This window comes from Epinephelus lanceolatus, chromosome 17 (assembly GCF_041903045.1).
Source record: "Epinephelus lanceolatus isolate andai-2023 chromosome 17, ASM4190304v1, whole genome shotgun sequence".
In the NCBI taxonomy this organism is placed as follows: domain Eukaryota; kingdom Metazoa; phylum Chordata; class Actinopteri; order Perciformes; family Serranidae; genus Epinephelus; species Epinephelus lanceolatus.
This window is the reverse complement of record NC_135750.1, coordinates 4,469,797-4,478,676: the sequence shown is the minus strand read 5'-3', so window position 1 is coordinate 4,478,676 and position 8,880 is coordinate 4,469,797. Positions and strand designations below refer to the sequence as shown.

The 8,880-nt window shown below is 41.3% G+C and overlaps 1 pseudogene; it reads left to right on the top strand.

Moving 5' to 3' along the window:
* The first annotated feature begins 3,578 nt into the window (after positions 1 to 3,578).
* Positions 3,579 to 4,386, top strand: LOC117263156 (selenoprotein T2 pseudogene; annotated as a pseudogene).
* Positions 4,387 to 8,880: the final 4,494 nt, after the last annotated feature.

Genomic DNA, 8,880 nt, shown 5'->3' with positions numbered 1-8,880 from the left:
CTGGGTGTTTCTGAGTAGTACACCTCCACCCTGTATTTGATTGATGGCTGGCCCCACAGGGACGAACCACACACCGGTCCAAAGGCACAAACTACGCTGTACTGTGATAAAATAAGCTAATCTCACAGGTCAGCCTCTCTGTTTGGTCTCTGACAATTGGGAAGCTCATACTCGCAGTTAAAATATCATGAACAGCACTGTTTCATAACTCGAGGCCAGACATGCGGAGGAAGAGCTTCTTGAACTTGAGTCTGCTCATCTTTCTGTATAGCTACAGTTTTGAATGTGTGTTTATCTGAGTGGAAATGGTTTGTCTTTGTGCTTCTTTTAGACGTGAACCTGTGGACATTCCTTCCATTTATTTCACTATAACTGCACACAGACAGTTTCCTGTGTGTTGGTCACCTACTTTGCCCGCGTTGTGAATGTGTGTTGTTGAGATGCAGTTTAGTGTGACTATGTGAGCCTCTGTGTGTGTGTGTGTGTGTGTGTGTGTGTGCGCATGCCAAACACTGGCGCACTTTCCCTAAGAGCCATTTCAGTGTGATAATTGCAACCCTCAGACTCAGACTGATTTCCACTTGTCTGCCCTGAATTTCAATATAGCTGCTCTTTAACATCAAGGTCCTCCACATGACTAAGTGAAAGAGAGGGAGAGAAGGGCAAAAAGAGAGACGAGCTAAAACTTAAGAGACTATCATCTTGATTGCCTGTCTGTCCTCTTTCAGTCTCCGTCGGTCTTGTCAGAATCAACGGCAGGTCGGAGTCAGCTGTTGGAACTGGCGTGGGAATTTATCAAAAGCTTGTTGATTTGATGAGAAGGTTAGTTCAATCACTTTGAAAGCTGAGCTCTCACCACACGCATCTCACAGGCACGATGAGTGCATTTTCAAATAACAACATGCTGTCCAGTTGAATCTTAGAGGGACACCAAGTTAATAACCAAAGACAAAACAGTGTAAGTTTTTGACTCACTCTCTGTTGCTAATCAATGCGGGTGGAAGCCATGATATTTATTAGAAGTATTATCATTATCAACAAACGTCCTGAGGAAAAAGAAAATCAACATAAATTTGCAAACAGTTATTGTCTGTTTATTCACAGTCTGGAGTAACTCTTGAAAATTTGCTAAAGTACAACACTGGTGTCAGCAAAACAACTAGTGTATTTCTTTATACCAATGAACACGACAGGTGTTGTTTCTAGAGGAAGTTATACCTCAACACCACTGACCTTGACCTGTGGTGTCCCCCAGAGATCTATTCAAGGGCCTTTATTATTCAACCTTTATATACTCCCACTTCAGCAAATCATTAATGACAATAACGTTTCTTGTCAAATATATGCTGATGATATTCAAATTTACCAAGTTTTTTTTTTTTTTTTTTTTTTTTACTACCTAACAGCTTTGGTCCCCTTGAATCTCTTTGTCAATGCTTTGACCAAATCAACAGGTGGATGTCTCAAAATTTTGTTTTGTTGAGGTAAGGACAAAACTGAAATCATCTTATTTGGGGAAAAGGAGTTGAGACTTAAGATTGCAACCTGTTTCGGTCAGAAGTTGTCACATACCATTGTTTGGTCAGTGATTTTGGCATTAGACACTGACGAAAAAAGGCATCCTTTACAACAAAGTAACACGAGGAGCTGGAAAGTCTGTATAGCGTGGGAGCAGCTATGAATTGCTCCGACAAATGCTAGAGTTTCACCCAGGAGCCTGATGTTTGCTTCCTGAAAGTAGAGCCAAACCATGATGTTTTTTTCCTAAACCTAAACACACGGTTTTGTTACACGAGGAGATAAACAGGGTGTTTACCGATGTTGTAGAAAGACTGAAAGAAATGGCATGCATCTCACAGGCAAAACTGTACATGTCCTGTGAAAATGTAATTGTATTTTGAAAAGACACAGTACATCAACGGCAGATGCACTCAGGATTTAGCTCCTGAAGATACGTTGTTTTCTGGTGATGTTTGAAACTGACGCCATCCAGCGATGTATCATACCGCTCTCTGGGGAGTAGTCTCATGTTCGGATTATGTGACCAACTCTCCGTGGTTCCCGGGGGCTCTCAGTTTATCAGGGTCCTTCAGAGGTCATCCAGTCAGCTTCCCCTGCAGTCAGTGGACGTGTCTCCTCAGTGGTCAGCCACTCTGCTCCTTTTTCAGTGTATCTTCCTTTCCCAGTCTTCTGGTCTTTCAGGCCTTCAGCTAATGCAGCTCTCTCTCTCTGTCAACTAGTTCTTCTCTTGTCTCTCTGTTTCCTATTTTTTCTTCTGGCTTTTAACCATTTATTTGCCCTCTTGCTCTCCAGCTGATCGGTTCCTCATTTTCTTAGGAGTCCAGTCTTTTAGTTTCCCCCAAACTTCAGTACTCTGATCTCTTGTAGTTTAGTTTCCCTGCTCGTCTGTCAGAGTCCGTCCCTGTTTTTTTTTTTTTTTCATTGCTAGTCACTTTCTCTGAGTCTGTTTTCTTGAGTGTGCTAGAGACGGCTCCTAACATCCGATTTTCTGGCAGTTACAGTGAAGTTGTGTGAAATGTCACAGATGTCCATATGCATAAGATGAAGATTGGAAATAATTACAATTCAGGGTGAGGTTTTCCAAGAAAAAACAATTTCAATCTGTATTCTGTCAATACGCTTCTCTTAGTCTGCCTTCAGTGTGTGTCCTCGCCAAGGAAAAAAAAATGTAATTTTCACGAACTGCTTTCAGACACTTGAAAGACGCCTTATTATTAGAATAAAATTGACCTCTTGGAATAGCAGAGGCAGTAATCACAGCACAGAGAGAATAAAGCACAGTATTCCTGGAGGACAGAGGGGAAAGATCATAAACAACCATCAAACAGCTGCCTATTCAGATTGGCGAATTGGTTGGGCTTCTTTGTCGAATGTTTATCGCGTTCAAAGACGGCGCACATTTCCTGTTAAAGAAGAGTCTGTGAAATGGTTTTCTTTCTTGTTTTTTCTCAGCTGTTTCTTTTCATGCGGGTGTTAGAGGGAATCAAAGCTGAGTGCTCCGCTCCCAACACAGTGATCAGTGTTTTCATGGAGACCCTCTTTGATGCTCTAATGAGCCCAGTGTGGTAGGTTATTATTATCCAGAGAGACAGCGAGTGGAGGAAAGATGGAGAGACATAGAAGGAGTGAGGAGGAGGAAGTGAAAGCAAGCCAGTGGGTGGCATGTTTGGAACAGTTTAACTGAACTCTGGAGCAGTTAGTTCGACTCATTGTGAGCAAATGAGCAAAATGCAATTTTAAGGGCTTATTTATGCTCAACGTTAAGATGTGGAGATGATGCGGAGATGGGGATGGATGGAGTCTTGCGTCTGTACTCTGCCTTCATTAGCTCCAAATTTGTGCACATTTTCTGAAGCTTATGGATACGGATAAAGTGAAGCCATACCATCGGAGACCGTGAAGGCAGTGTAACATAATTCAAGCAAGATACGACCGCAGGAGACAATGATGACATTAAAATAATGGTAGAACAGATTGAATCAGTAATATAGTGGGAAGAATACTCTGTCCACATGTTGGGATGTATATAATGGCCATGCAGACCAGTACTGTCTACAATGTTTACGTTTGAAATGGACAAGTCTATTTTTGTGCGTAAAGGGAGTCTAAATGCCAGCCAGGTGGGCCTCCTGGTGGCTCATCTCCTCTTTATGGCCCACCTTGTCTGGGACGTTTACCTCAACAGAATGAGCCCTCAGCGTGGCCAAGAGCCAGCCGACAGCCCCGGCTTCTCTCCGGACACCCTGCTGGACACAGAGCCCGGGAACCCTGAAAAACCCGGGCCCACACTCCAGTCCCAGTCCTTATCTCCTGAGGTTACAGTAAAGTTTTCGAGGAGTACTCTCGAGCCGTCAGCCAGCTGTACCCGGACATCTGCATTGAGGGAGAAAAGTACCTCCATCCCACTTCAACGGGTTTGTTGGTCACCTGATCTCCTACCTTAAACTCCTCTCCATCCTGTTTTTGGTCAGCAATGAGAACCCCTTCTTCTTTCTCGGCTTCGACACTCCCACAGCCTGGACCTGGAGTCAGGACAACAAGCTCTTCTCCTGTCTGATGGAGTTCTTCCTCAGTAACATGATAGGGACTCACTTCCTGTCTACAGGAGCCTTTGAGGTCACTCCTAAATGACATTCCCATTTGGTCGAAGCTTCAATTCGGTTATGTCCTGAACTTCTGGGAGATCTTCCAGTTCCTTGACAACCACCTAAAGATGAACCAGGGGGATTCAGTCAGCTGGACTCAGTTTAAGAATTAAACTATGGTACCACTGTTAGCTTCATGCTTATGAGCCTCTGTCTGGACAGGAAGTGTCACACAGGAAACTGAAAAATGAGACTTAATGTGTAATTGCACAGGAATTGATGAAAGTCTGTCCTGTGTCAACTAGGTTGCCTTATGAAAAAAAAAAAAGATAGCAAGTGCTTCCAAAATGGCCAGTGTTAGTATTTTATTTATCTGTGTGTTATTTGATAAAAGACAGGAGAACAAAATAATGGCAACTCTAAAATGGTATTACAAAAGCTGTGTCCTCTTTGTTGAGTGTCCGTGTTGAATTTGTCTGCAGGCCCTGGTTTGCTTTGTATTGGTCAGTGTGAACAACAATGTAAACTTCACTGTGGTTCAAAAGGAAAAAAAGGAAAAGGCACTGTAGGGGTGAGAGTCTTTTAGCAGCAGTGGAGCGTGATGATCCCAGTCAGAATTAAGAAGAGAAATAGAGGGCTGAGAAAAGAGAGGGAGGGTTGACACTTGGAGAGAAATTGAGAGCAGGAGAGAGACAGAAATAGTGATGTAGAGAGAAACAGAGGGAGGGAAAGACTCAGACTGCAACAACTGTGTCTCCAAAGTGATGAATAGCTCTGCACTTGAAAAGAACTGAGCATGGTTTCCTCAGTGTTCGTGCAACAGTGGAGGACCACCTCTGCTACCATTAATGCCAAATTACTCTTAATTTTCACAGGCAAAAGCAAAAGATATTCAGGCACACATCCTGAGCGTCCATGATAACTTCCAGTTCAACACAAAACATTGCAGCAGCAGGACATTTTGTCTAACATCTCTTTTGTTTGGTAGATCTGAAGATCCAGATTAGCGACAAATTAAAGGAAAAAACAGTGTAGAGTGTCTTTGAGAGGTGTTCGGCCACCACGTGCCTCCAGAACAACTTCAGTGTGCCCTGGCGTTGATTGTAAAGTCTCTGAACTCTACTGGAGGGATGAGTTGTTGTATGTCGGCATATCAGACATCAGCAGAAATTCTAAAATCATGCATCCCTACTTTATATTTTAACCCTCTGAAAACAGACCTCCTGCAGGCAGCCACAGGGGGATGTTGTTTTCGTGATCCTGTTTAAAATCGATCTAAAATAAAAGACTAGAAGAGCTAGCGTGTTCATTCTTTTGCAGAAGTAAGCGTTGACTTATGTTGTTTGTGCTATCACTTTGTCTGCTTGCGATGATGTCATTACGTTACCCTACAAGTGGTCCAAAAGATGGTGAAAACATGGCGTCAGAGGAGCAGAGAAGCAGGTCAATAGGAACGTCTGTTTTTTTAGCTCCTGACAGAATTTCAATACTTTCATCACTTATTATGATTTATTGACCTTTCAGCTTTCAGGTTGTATGGATTTTAGGGATATGAAAGACCAAAAAATACCAGTGTAGTGATAATGTTTCTACTGCAGATGGAAACATCAGAGCGGCTTTGTACTCTACAAAGCTCAAATATTTTATGGCATGTTAAGAAATATGTTGATCACGTTTCTACATTTAGAAATCTTTTGTATCAATATTTTTGTTTATTTCTTTGATTTTCGTGTTTTTTTTTTAAGTTTTTTTTTTTTTTTTTGCATCATTTCAATACTCTTAGCAATTATTATGGTTTATTGACAAACACATCGTTTTAGTTTAGGTTGTACAGATTTTAGAAATACCAACATGACTTTCTATGGCAGAGTTCAAAAGGTTAAGTCAGAACTATATGCTCTTGTCTTTCAGCAATGGATTGAGTTGTCTATGTGCTAACTGGCTAACTAGCATCAAGATGGTCTTCCGCGTTTCCTTTCTGAAAACAGACTACTGCCATCTGCTTGGTGTGGAGTTAACTCCTTTGATGTAGATGCAGAGTGTACACACTGGTTGGCCGTCAGCTGCAGTCTCTGAGGTGTGTTCATGTGCAACTTTTTGACCAAGACACGGCAATGTCAGGCGATGCAGCAGGGGGCCGTCTGCGCAGCTAGTTCTCTGAAGTCGGTTTGGTGTGTCTGGGATAAGTGGACCATAAACATGTCAGCAAAATGCCTTTTCCGTACATATTGCGCTTGCATGAGCATTACAGTCATCAAATGCGATTTCAGAGCCTGTTTACTGTTGTCAACGTCTGAGATGTGCTCAGTATTTTATTCATGCCGCAGAGCATGGTTGGGTGTTCATTGTTTAAAAGTAGCATGCGGTGCACCTGTGTGGAAGCATCTGCGCTTGTTATTTTTTCCACTCATTAATTCAGGTTGTTCCTTTATTTTGTCACCTGTTTGTCTGTCTGTCAATGAAGAGGACTCAAATCTAACAAAAGATCTATTTTGAAATCTTTAACAAAGAGGCAAAAACCTGTGGGACCTTGTTTATAAAATCATTGCTATGTGACATTGGTGGAGAGATTATTTGATCAGGGGAAAAAAGGGTGTTTTCACAATCTGACAACTTGTCACGTAAAAGAAAGTATGTTTTTGTCCCTGCTTAGGTCTTCCTGCAAAACACTGATTGGCGGAATATTACAGATGTAAAAAATGAAAGGAGCAACCTTCTTTTTATGGACTGACAAATCAATACATTACAAGCAAATAAGGATGCAGATTCATGCATGAGACTGTTGGAAGTCAAGAGCTGTTCACTGCGAAAGTAGTCAAAGTAAGTAGTTTGCCCTTTTTCTCGCGCTGCAAGGTTGCAGTAATTAGGGGTGTTTTTCACCAAAAAGCAGGCAGCGTTATTATTCCAATTGGAGTGCTGAAAAATCACCCAGTAGCACTTTACAACGTTATGCAGAGCAGGAAAAGGACAGAGAGCGAGAGAGAGGCTTATCTGAATAAAAAGCTCTTATCATGTTGTTTCCGCCTCTCTAAGCCATCACCGTATCCCCAAGGTCAACAGCTAAATAAATGTCTTTATGGGGGATGTTTGCCAGTTTTCTGCAGAAACCTTGTCCAATTATGCACTTTTTAACTCTGTCAAGCAACATGCCACCCTTATCCCCACCTGCTACACACACACACACACACACACACGCAGATATCTGTATGTGTGTGTTTCTGACTCCAACTTAGCAAATGCATTCCTCAGAGTTCATGTTTTCTGCGCTTTTCTCTTTTGTAAATGATTTTCTTTTCCAAGACACAGTGCAAGCTGTTCTTAACTGTCACAAAACAACAAGGTCAGCCGTCACATCGGGCCTCATTTACACACTAATCTGTGCTCAAACCATGCGCACAAACAAAAAAGTAGAAATCCAGGATTCGTCAACAATTACTTTACTGAAATTATTTGTACTATATGGACAAATTTAGATCTGCCTTACACCATCATAATTATGCACAAATGATAAAGGCCTGGCTGTCTTAGAAAATGTAAACACGCACCTATTAACCCTTTAAAAACAGGAGATTGCTGTTTGCATGATCCTGTTTAAATGGATCTGAAATTAAAATCATAATAGCTAGAGCATTCATTCTCTTTGCAGCAGAAATCACGTTTTCACTATGTTAGCTACCCTTATGTGTGGTGCAAACAAAATACTTTTTGGTGATTTACCCAGGAATTTCTTGTAATGGTCACTGGAGATCATTGTGCAATGAATTTTGTGTATTCATTCATTCATATTCCGTAACTGCTTATCTTGTTTGGGGTCGCGGGGGACCTGGAGCCTATCCCAGCTGACATTGGGTGAGAGGCAGGATTCACCCTGGACAGGTCACCAGACTATCACAGGGCTAACATATGGAGACAGACAACCATTCACACTCACATTCACACCTACGGACAATTTAGTATCCGCAGATAACTCACACTGACACGGGGAGAAGATGCAACTCTGCACAGAAGGGCTCCCCCACCCTGGGTTCGAACCAGAAACCCTCTTGCGGTGAGGCGACAATGCTAACTACTGCATCGCCGAATTTTGTGTATGTTGATGTAGAATTAAAAGAAGACATAATAGCCAGAGCATTCAATCTTTTTGAACCAAAAAGTTAAGGCTTCTGTCTTCCCCATCATCATGTCTTGACCTTACCTTACCTTGTTAACTTACCTTATGTGCCACACAGTCATGGGATTTGCTGTAATTATGCCAATATTTCTCCATAATGACTGTGGGAGATTGGTGTTTGCATATTCCTTTTAATATACACCTAAAATAAAAACCATAATAGCTAGAACTATTACTAACTATTACTATAACTAATGATGTCATTGTGCTACGTGATGTGTGGTGCAAAACCCTGTGGAAATGCGTGGTGGCAACAGAGGAAGGACTGAATCTATCGCCTTTGCACTCTGCTCATAAAAATGAGCATTTTTCAAAAACTAAATTATGCACGTAGTTCAAATATCTTATGGAGTGTTAAAATGTCTTTTGTTTGTAGATTTAAAATTTGTTTTTATCAATATTTTTTGTTTTTTAATATTGTAAAATCTGATATAAAAATCTATTTTTTTGTGTTTTAATGGCACAATTTCAATACTTTAATCAATTATTCTAGTTTATTGACTTGCATCACCTTTTAGCTTACAGTAGGTTGTGCAGATAGAGTTCAAAGGATCAGTCTTAGTTTGCACTTCAAATAAGTCATAGAAATGAGTTGGTTTAAAT